Raw genomic sequence first — 19,551 nt, forward strand, 5'->3', positions numbered from 1 at the left:
AAGATCATACACTATGACCAAGTAGGCTTCATCCCAGGAATGCAAGGATGGTTTAACATCCGTAAATCTATTAACATCATACACAACATCAACAACAAGAAAAATAAAAATCACATGATCATATCAATAGATGCAGAGAAAGCATTTGATAAGGTCCAACACCCATTCTTGATCAAAACTCTCAGCAAGATGGGAATGGAAGGAACCTTTCTCAATCTAGTTGAAGCCATCTACCACAAGCCAATGGCAAATATTATCCTCAATGGAGAAAAACTAAAAGCCTTTCCTCTAAATTCGGGTACAAGACAAGGCTGTCCTCTCTCACCACTCCTCTTCAATATAGTACTGGAAGTTATTGCTATAGCGATCAGGCAAGAAAAAGATATCAAGGGAATTCAGATAGGAAAGGAAGAAGTCAAACTCTCATTGTTTGCAGATGATATGATACTCTACTTAGAAAACCCTAAAGACTCTACCAAAAAGCTTCTAGAAATAATAGATTCATATAGCAAGGTGGCAGGCTACAAAATCAACCTACAGAAATCAATGGCCTTTTTATACACCAATAATAATAGGGAGGAGATGGAAGTCAGGAAAGCAATCCCATTCACAATAGTGCCACACAAACTCAAATATCTTGGAGTCAACTTGACCAAAGACGTGAAGGACCTATACAAAGAAAACTATAAAGCCCTGCTCCAAGAAATAAGAGAGGACACACGGAAATGGAAACACTTACCCTGCTCATGGCTTGGCAGGATTAACATCATTAAAATGGCAATACTCCCCAAAGCATTATACAGATTTAATGCGATCCCCTTAAAAATACCCATGACATTCTTCAAAGAAGTGGATCAAACACTTATGAAGTTCATCTGGAACAATAAACATCCTCGAATAGCTAAAGCACTCCTAGGGAAAAGGAAAATGGGAGGCATTACTTTCCCCAACTTTAAACTGTACTACAAAGCAATAGTTATTAAAACAGCATGGTATTGGAATAAAGACAGACCCTCAGATCAGTGGAATAGGCTTGAGTTCTCAGAGAACATTCCCCAGGCATACAATTACCTAATTTTTGACAAAGGAGCAAGAAATCCTAAGTGGAGCAGAGAAAATCTCTTCAACAAGTGGTGCTGGCAGAACTGGTTAGCGACTTGCAAAAAAGCGAACATAGACCCCCAGTTAACATCATGTACGAAGGTAAAATCCAAATGGATTAAAGACCTTGATATCAGACCAGATACCATAAGGTATATAGAACAACATGTCGGTAAAACACTCCATGACATTGAGACTAAAGGTATCTTCAAGGAGGAAACTGCACTTTCCAAACAAGTGGAAGCAGAGATTAACAGATGGGAATACATTAAACTGAAAAGCTTCTGCACCTCAAAAGAAATAGTGCCCAGGATACAAGAGTCACCCACTGAGTGGGAGAAACTATTCACCCAACATCCTTCAGATAAGGGGCTAATATCCAAAATATACAGGGCACTGACAGAACTTTACAAAAAAAAAACATCTAATCCCATCAAAAAATGGGGAGAAGAAATGAACAGACACTTTGATAAAAAAGAAATACAAATGGCCAAAAGACACATGAAAAAATGCTCCTCGTCACTAATCATCAGAGAGATGCAAATCAAAACAACGATGAGATACCACCTCACACCACAGAGATTGGCGCACATCACAAAGAATGAGAACAATCAGTGCTGGCGGGGATGTGGAGAGAAAGGAACTCTTATCCACTGCTGGTGGGAATGCCGTCTAGTACAGCCTCTATGGAAAGCGATATGGAGGTTTCTTCAAAAACTGGAAATTGAGCTCCCATTCGACCCAGCTATTCCACTCCTAGGGATATACCCTAGGAGCACAAGAATACAATACAAAAACCCCTTCCTCACACCTATATTTATTGCAGCACTATTCACAATAGCCAGGCTCTGGAAACAACCAAGATGCCCTTCAACAGACGAATGGCTAAAGAAATTGTGGTACATATACACAATGGAATATTATGCAGCCGTCAGGAGAGATGAAGTCATGAAATTTTCCTATACATGGATGTACATGGAATCTATCATGCTCAGTGAAATAAGTCAGAGGGAGAGAGAGAGACGCAGAATAGTCTCACTCATCTATGGGTCTTAAGAAAAATAAAAGTCATTTTTGTAACAATCCTCAGAGACAATTAGAGGAGAGCTGGAACACCAGCTCACTCCATGAAGCTCACCACAAGAGTGGTGAGCACAGTTATAGAAATAACTACACTGAGAACTACCATAATCAAGTGAATGAATGAGGGAACTGGAAAGCCTGTCTGGAGTACAGGTGGGGGTGGGGTGGGATGGAGGGAGATTTGGGACTTTGGTGGCGGGAATGTTGCACTGGTGAAGAGGGGTGATCTTTATAGGACTGAAACCTTATCACAATCATTTATGTAATCAAGATATCCAAATAAAGAGAAAAAAATAATCTTAAAAAAATAAAAATAATATCAATAACAACACAATAATTGTGGGAGACCTCAACATGGCTTTGTCAACACTGGATCGGTCAACCAGACTGAAATCGAAAAAGAATATACTAGACCTGAGGAGAGAAATGGAAGAAAGAGTCCTAGTGGATATATATAGGACACTCCATCCCCAGAATCCTGGATACACATTATTCTCCAATGTACATGGGACATTCTCCAGGATAGACTAGATGCTGTCACATAAAACATACCTCCATAATATCAAGAGGATAGAAATTTTGCAGACTACCTTCGCTGACCACAAGGCTCTGAAATTATTTGTGAATTCCAAAGGGACTCAGAAGAAAAACTTTAACACCTGGAAATAAACAGCCTCGTACTAAAAAACCAGTAGGTCCGAGATGAAATCAAGGAGGAAATCAAAAGTTTCCTGGAAAAAAATGACAATAAAGACACAAACTATCAGAACATATGGGACACAGCAAAAGCAGTACTGAGAGGAAAATTTATAGCTTTGCAAGCACAAATCAGGAAGGAAGAAGGAGCTTACCTGAATAGCTTAATGACACAGCTAATAGAACTAGAAAGTGCTCAACAAAAGGACCCAAAAATAGGGAGACAGAAGGAAATAACTAAGCTGAGAGCAGAAATCAACGAAGTGGAAACCCAACAAGGAATCTAAAAGATCAATGAAAGCAGAAGTTGGTTCTTTGAGAAATTAAACAAGATTGATAGACCACTGGCAAACTTAACTAAAAAAGAGAGAGAGAGAAACTTGATAACTCGTATTAGGAATGAAAAAGGAGAGATCATTACTGATATGACAGAGATACAAAGGGTAATCAGAAACTACTTTGAGAAACTCTACACCACTAAAAATGAGAACCTGGAAGAAATAGATAAATTCTTGGACTCTTATAATCTTCCACGATTGAAGGAAGAGATGTAGCATATCTAAACACCCTCATCATCATTGATGAAATTAAAACGGTAATCAAATGTCTGCCCAAAAACAAAAGCCCAGGCCCAGATGGATTCACTAATGAATTCTTTCAAACTTTCCAAGAGGAACTACTACCAATCCTGGCAAGACTCTTTCATGAAATTGAACAAACGGAAACACTTCCAAATACCTTTATGAAGCCAACATCACCTTGATACCTAAACCAGACAGAAATGCTACGAAAAAAGAAAATTACAGACCAATATCGCTGATGAATGCAGATGCAAAGATCCTCAACAAAATCCTGGCAAATATGGGGCCGGGAAGATGGCGCTAGAGGTAAGGTGTCTGCCTTACAAGCGCTAGCCAAGGAACGGACCGCGGTTCGATCCCCAGGCGTCCCATATGGTCTCCCCAAGCCAGGGGCGATTTCTGAGCACATAGCCAGGAGTATCCCCTGAGTGTCAAACAGGTGTAGCCCAAAAACCAAAAAAAAAAAATCCTGGCAAATAGGATTCAATGCCTCATTAAGAAGATCATCCACTATGATCAAGTAGGTTTCATCCGAGGAATTCAAGGATGGTTTAACATCCGTAAATCTATCAACATAATATACAACACCAAAAACAAGAAAAAAAAACCACATGATTATATCAATAGATGCAGAGAAAGCATTTGATAAGGTCCAACACCCATTCTTGATAAAAACGCTCAGCAAGATGGGAATGGAAGGAACCTTTCTCAATATAGTTAAGGCCATCTACCACAAGCCAGTGGCTAATTTTATCCTCAATGGAGAAAAACTAAAAGTCTTCCCTCTAAATTCTGGCACAAGACAAGGCTCTCTTTTCTCACCACGCCTATTCAACATAGCACTGGAAGTATTTACTATAGCGATTAGGCAAGAAAAAGATATCAAGGGAATTCAGATAGGAAAGGAAGAAGTCAAGCTCTCACTGTTTGCAGATGACATGATACTCTACTTAGAAAACCCTAAAGCTTAGAAAACCCAAAAAGCTTCTAGAAACAATAGACTCATTAAGCAAGGTAGCAGGCTACAAAATTAACACACAAAAATCAATGGCCTTTCTACACACCAATAGTAATAAGGAAGAAATGAACATTAAGAAAACAACCCCATTCACAATAGTGCCACACAAACTCAAATATCTTGGAATCAACTTGACTAAAAATGTGAAGGACCTATACAAAGAAAACTATAAAACTCTGCTCCAAGAAATAAGAGAGGACACACGGATATGGAAACACATAACCTGCTCATGGATTGGCAGAATGAACATCATCAAAATGGCAATACTCCTAAAGTCATTATACAGATTTAATGCGATCCCTCTAAAGATACCTATGACATTCTACAAAGAAGTGGATCAGGCACTTTTGAAATTCGTTTGGAACAATAAACACTATAGCTAAAGCAATCACTGGGAAAAAGAATATGGGAGGAATTACTTTCCCTAACTTTAAACGTTACTACAAAGCAATAGTTATCAAAACAGCATGGTATTGGAATAAGGACAGGCCCTCAAATCAGTGGATTAGGCTTGAATACTCAGAAAATGTTCCCCAGACAAACAATCACCTAATTATTGATAAAGGAGCAGGAAATCCTAAATGGAGCAAGGAAAGCCTCTTCAACAAGTGGTGTTGGCACAACTGGATAGCCACTTGCAAAAAATTGAACTTAGACCCCCAGCTAAGACCATGTACGAAGGTATAATCCTAATGGATTAAAAACCTCGATATCAGACTCAAAACCATAAGAACTACACATAGGTAAAACACTCCAGGACATTGAGACTACAGGCATATTCATGAGGAAACTGTAGTCTCCAAGCAAGTGAAAGCAGAGATTAACAGATGGGAATATATTACGCTGAGAAGCTTCTGCACCTCAAAGGAAATAGTGCCCAGGATACAAGAGCCACCCACTGAGTGGGAAAAACTATTCACCCAATACCCATCAGATAAGAGACTAATCGCAAAATATACAAGGCACTGAGAGAACTTTACAAGAAAAAAACATCTAATTCCATCAAAAATTGGGGAGAAGAAATGAACAGACACTTTGACAAAGAAGAAATACAAATGGCCAAAAGACACATGATAAAATGCTTCACATCACTAATCCTCAGGGAGATGCAAATCAAAACAACAATGAGATACCACCTCACACCCCATATCATTCCAATGTCCCCCCACCAAGAGCAGTGTTGCCCTTATTGGCTACCTACTAGAGGGCCAGGGATCCCCCCATTTTACCCACCCATTTTTCCCACTCACATATTCCTCCCACAGACACTCAAGCACACATTTTTGTTAAGATGCACATTTTGCTTTATTTAACATCATCGTTAGGCATTTCTAGATGTGTCTAGACGTTATTGGATGGTTTGAGATATTATCTTGGATGTCACAGATTGCCCGGTGGTCTCAGATGTTCATGATGTCAAATATTAATATGTGGTATCAGATAGAAAGCCTGGGGCTTTTCCCATCTCTACAGACACCACTGAAGGCCCAAATGAAGATCGAACATTTAGGGCCCATGCTCTGCATTTTCTTGCTTTGCAGTATGTTACCGTATATGGCTCATATCTCATGCCATATTTGTGGCACTTCCACTTGCACTTCTTGTGCTTATTATTCGTCTTGTGGGGACAGAAAAATATTGTTGGCCTTGGTGATAATTCTGTGGACACAGCAGGCTTTTCTTGAGGAGTGGCCTTTCTTGCTTTGCTTTGCTGTGTGGTTGTTGTCTTCGCTTTCTGCAAGGATTACAGAGAGAGTCAGTAGGGAGAGGAAGAATCTGGGAGTATCTAAGACAGGGGATTCTTTTATAGGAGTATGTGTGGCAGTTATTGGTGTCAGGCCAGAGTAGAGAAAAAGATTTAGGGGGAACCTATGGGGATGAAGGCATATGGAAAGGCAAATCTTACCTTATTTATTGTTTTGCTTTTCTCACAAGTTACCTTCTTCGTCTTCTTCTCTTTATTTCTTAATCTGGACTCTTTCATGCCTACAGAATTGTCTGTATCTAACTAGGCTTGTCTGTAGGTCTTCCACTCCTTGCTTAAGCCTCCAGTGGTCTACCTCAGGCTTCAAACAATCCTACATATAAACCCTGATAGACTATTGTTTGGTCATAAAAGAGATCCTCTGGCCAAAGAGTACCTTTGCTTTGTTCTGACATCACAAAGCATCACAAAGCATATCCAGGTGGCAGATATCTGGGGAGGACAAATGGTGTAGTTGGGAAAAGGGAGTCTCTTCATAATCCTCTAAAGATGTATCCCAGGGGGACTTGCTACTCTTTCTTATTTCCTCTTAAGTCCTAGTAACGTTTGTGATTTGAAGACTGCTTTCTCTAAGACAGTTACCACAGCTACAGCCACTTATGGTTCCTTCAATTCTTTCCTCCATCCTTTAGCTGCTAAAGTTTAGCAGATCCAGTTTGAAGTGTCTTAACTAAAATCCCTCTGAAGTAAATGTGGCTTTATTTAGTTATCTGGGGAGAGAAATCATTTTACTTCCAATCCATTTTCTTCTGCAGGCTGTTTATTTATTTTATTTTATTTTATTTTTTAGTTTTTGGGCCACACCCAGCAGTGCGCCAGGGGTAACTCCTGGCTGTCTGCTCAGAAATAGCTTCTGGCAGGCATGGGGACCATATGGGACACCAGGATTCGAACCAACCACCTTTAGTCCTGGATCAGCTGCTTGCAAGGGAAACACCGCTGTGCTATCTCTCCTGGTGTTTATTTATTTTTTAATGGCCAGTAAGATACATAAGTTTTTTTGTCTTAGATTTTTAAAGGATGGAGAAAAAAACTAAAAGGATATATCATGTCATGTAAAAAGTTCTGAGAAAAATACATTTGAGTGTACATGAATAAAGTTTTTTAGGACACAGATAATGCAAATATTTTAGTCTTGTGTATGGCTGCTTTTAGACAATGGAGTTGTTGAGTAGTGGTTGTAATAACTGGAACACATAAAATATACATCTGACTTTTTCCTGAAAAGGTTTGTAAACTCCTGTTCCCTTGATTGTCTGATGGGTATTGGGTGAATAGTTTCTCCCAATGGGGCTTGACATAAACCATCATGCCATAGAAGATTTCTAGGTGATATTGTTTAATACAGGACAGGGTATTATTACCATCATTGCTTACCACACACAAAAACCCCTTCCCAACTGCTTTCTGGAAGCTTCCACTGTCTCGTCCATTGCCTTCACTCTCCACCTCAGACACAAGTAGAATAACTTTTGCACTTTTGGGGCTCTTTTTTAAATATAGTTTTTTATACAATTTGATTACAAGCAATATTGTAGTTAGGTTTCAGTCATATAAAGAACACCCCTCTTCACCATTGCAACATTCTCATCACCAATGCCCCAAACTTCTCACCTCCCTACCCTCCACCTGTATTTAAGACAGGCTTTCTACTTCTCTCATTAATTCCCATTGTTATGTTAGTTGTTTATGTAGTTATTTCTCTAACTGCTGTCATCACTCTTTGTGATGAGCTTCATATCATGTGTTGGACCTTCCAGTGCTCATCTCTATGGTCTCTTAGAATTATTAGAAAATGTCTTTTTTTGACTGGTATGATGGGGGCTCTGGGCAGGACAGCCAGCCATAGGAACCCTGGGCTGACCACTTATTCCAGGTGAACATGATTCCCCCCATACCAGGCGGGTCTTCAGGGCCACACCTGGTTAATCGGGCCCTGGGGGGAGGGGGTGAGAAATTCCATCCTAGGCGTCCAAAAACTACAGAACCGCGCAAGGCAAGAGCCCCCGCGCGTACTTCATGTATTCAGAATATTCCTTATTCTTATGTTATGTTTTGCGTATACAGAATGTTCATTTTGTATTCTGCCCTTTCCCACACCCCTACATATCTCTTTTTTACTCCTTAACTCTCTAACCCCCTCTCAAACATCACTAACCTACAGTACTCTTTTTAACTTCAGTAGTGTACAATCCTAATCATAGTCCAAAGCTGTGCATTGTGCGTGACAACCCCAAACTGTTTCAAGATACATAAAATGGACACGTATTTCTTTAGAATAGTTTGTGTTTTTTCTCTGACAGCTATAATTCTTACTAAATGTTGTCTTATACAGTGATGATTCTAACCACTTTTTATCTTCTCTTTTTGAGCTGTTTAACAAGGAATTTTGGTGGAAGAGTCCCCCAGTTTAATGCTTATGATTGAACCATGTCATGGGAATCATTGGAATTGTTCTTATGGCCCCCATATGCGCCAATAACACCACGTGGCATTGCTTCTTATTTGCATAGGCACATTAAAATGGGAAAATACTATACATACAAATAAGATCCTATCTAATAGAGATTGGAACACACAAATCTTTTAGTGCAAAGGGACCTTACACCCTGAACATTGACATAACGACCTGGCACAGATCTCAGAAGAAAGGTCATAATCCATTCTCCCCTGAACCAGGGAAGCCATCCACGAAACATCCAGGCTGGTCTATAACATCACCTGGAAGCAATCCTCTACCACGGAAGACCTACACTGCTCAGACATCGACCTGCTCAAAAGAGACTTCCCTTAACACTGAGAAGACTTAACAACAACAACGACCTGCTTACAGGACAGGGCTCCCTGCATTGCCGTTTGATTGTGAGGTGAAAGGAGAGGATGCTCCACATCCTGACTTCAATGTAAGATATGCAGATTCCAGGATCTTTAATACAGAAACATGATACCAACAACAGAAACTGTGTGAAAAATAAAAGTGTTTTGGCAGTACAGACAATGGATTGGACGATCTAGCTTGCCTGGAGCCTAGACTTGGTCTTGTGTCAGGAAACGTCAGGGGTCTGGTCTCTTTGTACTTAGGCCAAGGTTATTTCTTTCCATGTCCCTCATATTTTGGTGGGCCTATGCAAAAAACAATTGCCACTCTAACGCCATTTTTACTGTGCTCCTTTGACTCTAATCCTTAAAAAGAACTCACTTAAAATTTGAGGTTAACTTAAGCTAATATGCATGTATATGGAAATGTAAGAAAATACTATGCCTGTAATGTTTAAGGAGTTACGTAAGTTTTATGGCTTTAGATTGCCTTGTGTTCTGTTAAGAAATATTATAATGTGTTACAATCTGGGGACTTGAGGGACAAAGTAATTGTACATGGATTCTGTCTTATTTATCTTAATGTTCTTTGGCTGAAATTTCAAAGTTAAGATATCAGCAAGGGGACTTCTGAGAATTATGTTATGGGTGATTGTCCTTCCACTGTAACTTTACCTTGTCCTCTGTCTTTGCACCCTTGTTCTCATAGTTAAAAATAAAAATTAAAAAAAAAGAACGAAAATGTCTTTTATTTTTCTGAAAACCCATAGTTGAGCGATACTATTCTGTGTCTATTTCTCTCCTGCTTATGTATTTCACTCAGCATAATAGATTCCATGTGCATCCATTTATAGGAAAATTTCATGATTTCATCTCTCCTGACGGCTGCATAATATTCCATTGTGTATATGTACCATACTTTCTTTAGTCATTCATCAGTTGAAGGGCATCTTGATTGTTTCCAGAGTCTGGCTATTGTAAATAGCGCTGCAATGAAAATAACTGTGAGGAAGGGATTTTTGAATTGTATTTTTGTGTTCCTAAGTTATATCCTTAGGAATGGTCTAGCTGGATCATATGGGAGCTCAATTTCCAGGTTTTTTGAGGAATCTCCATATTGTTTTCATAAAGGCTGGACTAGAAGGCATTCCCACCAACAGTGAATGAGAGTTCCTTTCTCTCTACATCCCCTCCAGCACCGATTATTCTTGTTCTTTGTAATATGTGCCAATCTCTGTGGAGTGAGATGATACCTCATTGTTGTTTTGATTTCCATCTCCCTGATGATTAGAAATGTGGAGAATTTTTTTCATGTGTCTTTTGGCCATTTGTATTTCTTTTTTGACAAAATGTTCAATTGTTTTCCCCATTTTTGGATGGAATTAGATGTTTTTTTTCTTGTAAAGTCTCATCTGTGCTTTGTATATTTTGGATATCAGCCATTTATCTGATGGGTACCTAAAATAATATTGTCAACAATATGTAAGCCACTATGATCAAAATAAAAATAAAAATTATATTATTAAAAATGTCAAATAAATGCATTAAGTAAATTTTCCCAAATCATGAATGTTCTTTTATGCCACAATGGATCCAAAGTCAAAGTAGTCTAAAGAGGATGAATTCTGAATGAATTTTAAATTTATGTTCATTATCTCACATATGTATTTATTTATTTATTTATTTATTTATTTATTTATTTTGGTTTTTGGGTTACACCACGTAGTGCTCAGGGGTTACTCCTGGCTTTGTACTCAGAGATTGCTCTTGGCAAAGTTGATATATAATGTGCTGCGGACAATACTGCATAGGGTAAACACCTATATAGATAGACCTCACTATCTATTGTTTAGTTCTATTGTTTAGTACTCAAGATGTAAACCTATATATATCCAAAAGTTGATCTATTAGTTTCTTTACCTTACATGTACTATATTTACCTATCTTTCTCTACTCAGCTTATTTCTTGCTCTCCCCACCTCATCTTCTTAAGCTATACCTAAGCTAACTACTATATGTTTATATGTGGGCATGAGCACATAGAGATAAGACTCCTTGATAGCCAAACCTAAATTGTAAACAACCCATACCTATAGTGTATATAGCCCCTCCCATATACTATCCCCTCTCCCCCTTTCAGAAATCTGACTATCCCTTCATCCCCAATCCCAATGGATTTACCACATTATTAAAACTCTTTACCCTCAATTATTAATCCATTAGGCATCAAGATTGACCTCCTACCCCAATGAGCACCCAGCACCCAATCAAAGGGACACCCATTCAGACCCACACCTTGTCTCCGGCAAGAAAATACAACCAACACCCCTGCTGACTCATGCTGTGTTGTCCTCCTTATCACCTCTCCCTAACGTGGACTGTTGTTTGATACCAGACTTGGTTCCAAAAGGATCCCCACTGCAAGAACTCTACCCAAGACCTCTCTGCCACAAATCTTTTCTCAATCTCAATAAGGCCAGGGTGTGTGATGAAAATTCGCCCTGGATCCTACACCCCACAAGAAAATCTCAAAAGACAATGGGGAAGCCTATACTTCCTTCATAAATTTAAGTCTTATATAATAATTCCTCTTAACCCTTTTTTCCCCAAATGTAAGGTAGTCTCCTGCATCACTTTGTTCCTTTAATTACTTTTTTAATTTATTTAAAAATTTATTTTATTATTTTATTTATTTATTTTTATTTTTTGTCTTGTTTCTGTTTTCTTCTCTTTCCACCCCCAAATGCACCAGCAATATACTGTAGCACCATTTCTTCCTGCAAACGCATACTAAAAAAAGGGGAAATCTTACATATAAAAACAAGCTCTTATCTACTAGGGATAAGAACTCATACTTTTTTATAATATAGGGGCACCTCCCACCTTGAACATATGTCATGCGGACCCAACATAGACCCCAGGTGATTAGACACCGACCGTTCAGCTTGAACCCTGGATCCCAGACATAGAAATGGCACAGTTCTCCACAACAGCTCCATGAACCAAATCCCCTCCGGGAAATCCTTAATACTGCTCTGGCACCAACATGTGCCAGTTCTAATATGATATCCTGACAATGAAGAAACGGAAACAACTTAATCTAAGAGCAGGTTATCTAACCTCACCATATAACGATAAGACAAAATCAGAAGACTTCTCACCCTTTGATCTGTGCAAAAGCCAAGATCATTGCCTACAGATGCCTAACTGTGACAACCATGACTGGGCAGAACATATCCTGGGACCAATTAAAAAGCCCTAGTTTAGGATTTGGTCTATGATCTGTACAACAATAAAGATCTCTAATTCCAGAGGTCTTACTGAGAAAATTGCAACTGAACGGGTCTTCTGGAAACGTAACAAAAGACACTATCACCAGGCTTCATACTAGGATCAGCATAATGACCAAGACCACCAGCTACAGAAGATGGATTAAAATGACACTGAAAGAACAGAACTTCTAGAACCACAAAGAAAGACTTCATCATAAGCTCCATTCCTTGACCTGTGCAGATACTAAGATCTCTAGAAACAGAGGTCTGATTTTATCACCCATGACGGAGCAGAAGTTTCCATACACCACAAAAGCACCGAGTGGAGAGTAAATTAATATGCAAGGAGTCTATAGTTATTCCCATGACAGTATACTTCAAAGGTGCAAAAACCCTGTATCTCTTAGGCCAAGAGTATTCCCTTTCTAATTTACCCAATATTTACTGTGCTTATGCAGGAAAAATAAAGCACAAAATTATCTTTTTAATTTATTTATCTATTTATTTATTTTTATGTCTTTGTTTTGGTGTGGATATTGAAGTTGTTGTCTCCAGTTTTTTTCTTTTTTTCATTTTTGCGCTCTGTTACATTTTTATTTCAGGACAGTGACTATTATGGGGTGTTTGTCCTTATTGCTGTAGTGCTCACTGAATTTTTTATTTGATATTTCCTTTTGTATTGCTGTGGTGTTTCACTTCTTTTGTCCCTTTCCTTTCCTCTCTCAAACTGAGGTTGAGAGCCTCTAGAAGGACTCTGCCCATTTTCGGCTTATTTGATTTTTACCCCATTTTATTGCTTTTCTTTTCTTCAAACAAAACCACATAACTTGAAATATCTAGTTCCACCTCTCAAATAGAGGGGGAAAATAATGGAGGGTACCAAGACCAAACAGTTGTATGATCACTAAGTAATAAGCTAGACACAGGGGACCACTTATTCTAGCAGGGATGAGGGTGGGGGATATGGGATGCAAGATGGGAACTGGGGTGGATGTAGGACAACTTTGGTGATGGGAATTCCCCTGATTCAATGTTAATATGTACCTAAAATATTACTGTGAAATATATACAAGCCACTTTGGTCAAAATAAAAATTATAAAAAAAGAAATTGCTTCTGGCAGGCTTGGGGGACCATATAGGATGCTACTATATTTGAACCACTGTCCATCTGCATGCAAGGCAAATGCCCTACACCCATGTTATCTATCCAGCCCTGTGTTTTATTTATTTTTTAAATAATTATTATTGAGACTAATGTGAATTACAAGTCTTTCACAGTTGTATTTAAGGTACATAGTGACAGTGAATTAGGGCAATTCCAATGACCAATGTTGACCTCCCTTCGTCCCTGTTCCCAGCATGCCTCCCATACAGCCCCCTTCCTTTTGGACTGCTATTTTAACAAGTCCCCTTTGTATATAACTTATGGTAGATCTTGATTCTGTTGTCGTTGACTTTGGGTTTGACCTGATTTAGGCCTGACCTGATCATTATTTATTTCCAGTCAATGTTCATGTGATGGCTCCTGGTACCATCCACTTCCCCCTTTATTTATGAGGCAGAGCAAGATGATTCAACTTCTGTCATACTGTTGGGAAAAATAAACACTGGGAGGAATCCATATAGGAGCTATCAATATCAATTTAAAAGAAGAAAAAGGGTTGGGGCCAGTGAGGTGGTGCTAGAGGTAATGTGTCTGCCTTGCAAGTGCTAGCCAAGGAAGGACCGCTGTCCAATCCCCCGGTGTCCCATATGGTACCCCCAAGCCAGGGGAAATTTCTGAGTGCTTAGCCAGGAGTAACCCCTCAGCATCAAACAGGTGTGGATCCCCCCAAAAAAAAACCAAAAAAAGGAAGAAAAAGGGGAAAAGAAAAAAGTAGAATAAACAACAACAAAATACACAACATCAATAAGAAACAACCTAACAACAACAAAGAAAAAGAAAAAAGGGAAGGAGAGCTGGTGTGGTGACGTTTTGTACCTTTTATTTTTTGCATAGGCACAGTACCTATTGGGGAAATTTGAAAGGGAATTCTCTTGGCCTAAGAGATACATGATTTCACTGCCTTTGAAGCATACTGTCATGGGAACAACTACAGGCTCTGGTCATGCTCATTATTGAACTCCAAGGTCTTTTTATGGTACCAGGAAACATTCTGCTCAGTTATGGCTGACAAAATCAGTCCTCTGTAATTAGAGATCTTGGTATTTGCAAGATTATAGGACAAAGTCTAGGATAGAGTCTTTTGGTTCTAGAAGTTCTGCTCCATTAAGGTAGTTGTAGTCAGTCTTCTGTAATTAGTGATCTTGGGTTTTGCACAGATCCTAGGCTCCATCCTAGGATCTAGTTTTCCCTTATGGTTCCAGAAGTTCTGCTTAGTTGTAGTTGTCAAAGTCAGACCTCTGGAATTAGAGATCTTGGTTTTTATTCAAATCCTAGGCTGATGCCTAGGCTAGCATTTTTCTTATTGGACCCAGGAAAAGTTCTGTCAGTCGCAGTTGTTAAAGTTAGTCTTCTGTGATTAGTAATCTTGGTTTTCTTGCGCAAGGACAGAGTGTCTTCTGATTTCATCTTACCACTAGGTGATGAGGTAGGGCAACCTGCTCTTAGATCAAATTGTTGCTGTTTCCTCTTTGACAGGATGGCATATCAACCTGGTGCCAGAGTGGTATTAGGAACTCCCATGGAAGAGTTTGGTTCCTGTTGTTATTGCATGGAACTGTGTCAGTTCTACGGGTTGGGTTCTGGGTTGGAGTCTCAGTGGACTCCCAATGACAAAGGTTCAAGGTGGGAGGTGCACCTGTGTTATAAAATTTATGAGCTCTATCCCTACTAGATAAGAGCTTGTTTCTATACATAAGATTTTCCCCTTTTTAGTATGCCTGTGCAATAGGGAATGATGCCATACTATATTGCTGGAGCGTTTGGGGGGTAAGAATGACAGGCTATACAATCTCTCTGTCCTCGTTTTGACCTGAGCTTTTATCCCAAGCAAGACTTTTTCTTCTAAAATTTTGTACTAATCAGAACCCAAACAAGTGAAATAAAAACTCATATATACATATATATATAAATTAAAAAATGAACAGATAAAAATTTTTAAAAAAAATTAAAAAGGGATCCAGAGAGATAGCATGGAGATAGGGCATTTGCATTGCTTGCAGAAGGACGGTGGTTCAAATCACAGCATCCCATATGGTCCCCCGAGCCTGCCAGGAGCTATTTCTGAGAGTAGTACCAGGAGTAACCCCTGAGAGCTGCCAAAATTAAGAGAAAAGGAAGGCTACTTTTACATTTGGAAATAAACACATTAAGAGACATAACTATTGAGGTATTAAACATACAAAGAAAATATAGATATCCCCATTAAGTCTTTTTGAGATATTCTTTGGGGAGGGTGAGATCCAGGGCCCATTTTTATCCCACTTCATGTTCTTTTTAATAAGGGAATCTTTAAACTTTTTAAACAGGGGGCCAGTTCACTGACCCTCAGACCGTTGGAGGGCTGGACTATAGTAAAAACAAAAACTATGAACAAATTCCTATGCACACTGCATATATCTTATTTTGAAGTGAAGAAACAAAATGGGAACAAATACAGTATCTGGCCCGCGGGTTGTAGTTTGAGGACCACTGGTAGTGTCCTTGAGCTGGGGCTCCTTCTGAGGCTGAATCTGGTAGCATGCAACAGCCCACATATAGGGGTGTCTGTGAGAAGAAGTGCCACAGAGAATGAGTCATTAGGAATGGTGGTTGCAGCTTCTTGTCAGGGCCTGAGATGTGGAACTGAGAGGGTGTCCTTTTGCGTAGGGAGCTGGGTGGTGGCTTATTGACGTTCGGTCTCGGTGTCTAATGAGTTAAGAACTGAGTGTAGGAGCCGGAGAGATAGCATGGAGGTAAGGCGTTTGCCTTTCATGCAGAAGGACGTTGGTTCGAATCCAGGCATCCCATATGGTCCCCTGAGCCTGCCAGGGGCGATTTCTTTTTTTTTTTATAGTGACATAACATAACATATAATATAATTGATATAATAATACATGTAAGTCAAAGAAAGTTTCTGATTAAAAACACATTTTTCCATAATGGCTTACATATCTTTCACAGTAGTATTTTAGGTACATATTAACATTGAGTCAGGCAAATACCCATCACCAACTATGTCCTCCCTCCATTCCAGTTCCCTTTCTACAACCCATATACCCCACCATTACCCCCCAGTCTGCTAGAGTAGGTGGACCCCTCTTTGACTGGCTTACTATTAGTGATCACATATCTGTTTGGTCCTGGAACCCTCCCTTGTTTCCTCCTCTATTTAAGAGGCAGAGCTAGAAAAATCGAGGTATGTGGTTTTGTTTGAAGGCAAGAAAAGCAATAGAACAGGGTACAAAATAAGAGGGGAAAAAAAGAAGTCAAAAGTCAAATATGCTGAAAATGGGCTAAGTCCCTTCAGAGGCTTCCAACCTCAGTTTGCGAGAGGACGCGAAAAAGGTAATTGAAATACCACAACAATACAGAAAAAAAATATCAAATTAAATAACCGGTGAGCCCTACAGCAATAAAGACAGGCACCACACAATAGTCTTGGTTCTGAAATCAAATCATGCTCGAGTGCAAAAAGAAAGAGAAAGACAAGACAAAATAAAATAAAATAATATTGGAGACATCAACCGTAATCTCCACACTAAAATAAAGACGTCAAAAAAATCGATCAATAGATAAACACGTGGAAAAATGATTGTTTTGTGCTTTTTTTTCTCCTTTTCTTTATCCCCCTCATAGGCACAGTAACTATTGGGGATATTGTAGAGGGAATTCCCTTGACCTAGGAGATACAGGGTTTCTCCACTCCTGAAGTATACTGTCATGGGATTAACTCTAGACTCCTTGAATGATCATTTACTCTCCCCTTGCTGCTTTCGTGGTGTGTGGAAGGCCAGGGGCGATTTCTAAGCATAGAGCCAGGAGTAATTCCTGAGCGTTGCCAGGTGTGACCCAAAAACAAACAAAACCCAAAACAAAACAACAACAACAAAAAAGAACTAAGGGTAAGAGGGTTAAATAGAAAGGGATAACAGATCAAAATTGGGGGGACAAAAGGTTATAGGAGTCCTGAAGGGATGAAGGGGGATATTATATAAGAGGAGCTACATACACTATAGGCATAAATTGAAAGGTTGGGAATACAAAGAGGAGTTCACTGTATACAAACTTACCCCACTTATAAACAGACATTAGAGATCTTTTTGTAAGTTGTTGGAGGCCTGACCCTCATAAGATGGGTCTGAATGCTTAAGAAATAATTGCATTAATAAAAGATAGATAAATAGCTATAATATAGATTAGGAGGAAAGAAGAGGAAAAAAGAAGAAAAAAGAGTAGAGAAAAATATAAAAGGAAAAGTAATAAAAGACAGTAAAAGAAAGAAAAAATTATGCTGGGGCCTCGGAGTGGAAAGATTTTCCAATTTCTCAGTACTTCATCATTGACAGGGCTGAACTCTGCTAAATGAAGCTTTCAGGGTTAGATTGTGGCTGGAGCATTTTAGGATAATTATAATTTTCACGTCTAGAATACTAAGCAATATGATAGTGAGCATTGTAAGAGGTGTCTACCCTCTGAAGTGTCATCTGCTGTGTTTTTTGCATTGAGGTTCCTTTCCTAAAAAATACTGACAGCATGGGCTTTATGTTATCATAGAAACATAGTTTGAAATGAAGGAGAAAGAAGACGATGGAAGAAGAAAAAAAAAGGAAAAAATAAAAGGAAAAAATTGGAAAGGAATAATAGTAATTTATAAGATCACACTCGGTGAATTGGATCTGTATCATAACTCTGTGGTGTGCAGTTGTTTGTTTCAGTGGTCTCAATGGTCATATGCTTTAGTTACTAATCGAAGACTTAATCAAAAGGAAATGGGTATGGTTGAGTGCCAAATTACAAAATTAGGGTGTCTGTCCTATATCACTATGAATCTCCATGGACAAAGAAGCTGAAGATTTATTTTATATCTAATAAATTTAAGGTATTAGCATGTATTGATAGTAAGCACTTCATCAGGGGTCCCTGTCTTCTGCACCTAGATCTGTGGCTCAATACATTAGAACATTATTATAGGCCTTTGTAGTGAGAGGTTTATTGAACACCTGTTTGTTCTAAACAACTGTTTTCGTTGTTGCTGGTTTCTTTATGCTATAATAGATCTTAGAGGCTTTGTGTTTCCCCTTTTCACTTGATTTGATCGCTTCTCCTCACTATATCCTGGCACCTACATTGTTCAGAAATTTTACCATTTAGACCATTGTGTTTCTTCATGGAGTATTTTATGTATATATGGTATATATTCTAAATACCTCAGATAAGTGCTATCATTCTGTATTTATCCTTCTTATGGCTTACTTTATTTAACATAATATTTTCTAGTTCCATCCATGCTGCTACAAATTGCATGATTGTATGGTTTCTAACTGCTATCTAATGTTTCATTTTGCTTAAGTACCTCATCTTCATGATCCACTCATCTGTTGTTGGGCATCTAGGTTGATTCCAGATCTTGGCTATTGTTCTTAGTGCTGCAATGAATAGTGGTGTGCATACATATTTTTGAATGAATATCTTTCTATCTTGGGGATAGATACCCAGGAGGGAGATTGCTGGGTCATATGGTAACTCAATTCTGAGTTTACTGAGAACTCTCCATACTACTTTCCATAGGGGTTGGACCAGGCAGCATTCCCACCAGCAGTAGATGAGAGTTCCTTTCTTACTGCATCCCTGCCAACAGAGATTGGCCCCATTATTATTAATGTGTGCCATCCTAACTGGTGGTTCCTCATTGTTGTCTTTACCTGGATTTTCCTAATGAGTGATGGTGAACATGTTTTTATGTGTCTATTGGCCCTTTGCCGGTCTTCCTTGGAGAAGTGTCTATTCATTTCTTCTCCCCAGTTTTTTATGGCTTTATTAGGTTTTGTGGAGCTAACCTTTCTGAGTGCTGTGAATATCCTAGATATTAACCCTTTATCTGATGTGTTGAGTGCAAAAATTTTTTTTCCATTCTGTTAGTTGTCTTTTAGTTTTAACCAGTGTTTCTTACACCATACAGAAACTTTTTAGTTTGATGTAGTCCCATTTATTTAGGTTTGATGCTATAGCTCTTGCCACTGGCATTCTATCATCAAAGATTTTTTGAGGTATAAGTCTTGAAGTGTTCTGCCTA

General features: G+C 38.9%; 1 pseudogene; it reads left to right on the forward strand.

Moving 5' to 3' along the window:
- The window catches only part of LOC125998923 (Y-box-binding protein 2-like), a 234,823-nt pseudogene that overhangs the window by 89,572 nt on the left and 125,700 nt on the right, over window positions 1-19,551 (forward strand).

The sequence above is a fragment of the Suncus etruscus genome, chromosome X (genome assembly GCF_024139225.1).
Source record: "Suncus etruscus isolate mSunEtr1 chromosome X, mSunEtr1.pri.cur, whole genome shotgun sequence".
Lineage (NCBI taxonomy): Eukaryota > Metazoa > Chordata > Mammalia > Eulipotyphla > Soricidae > Suncus > Suncus etruscus.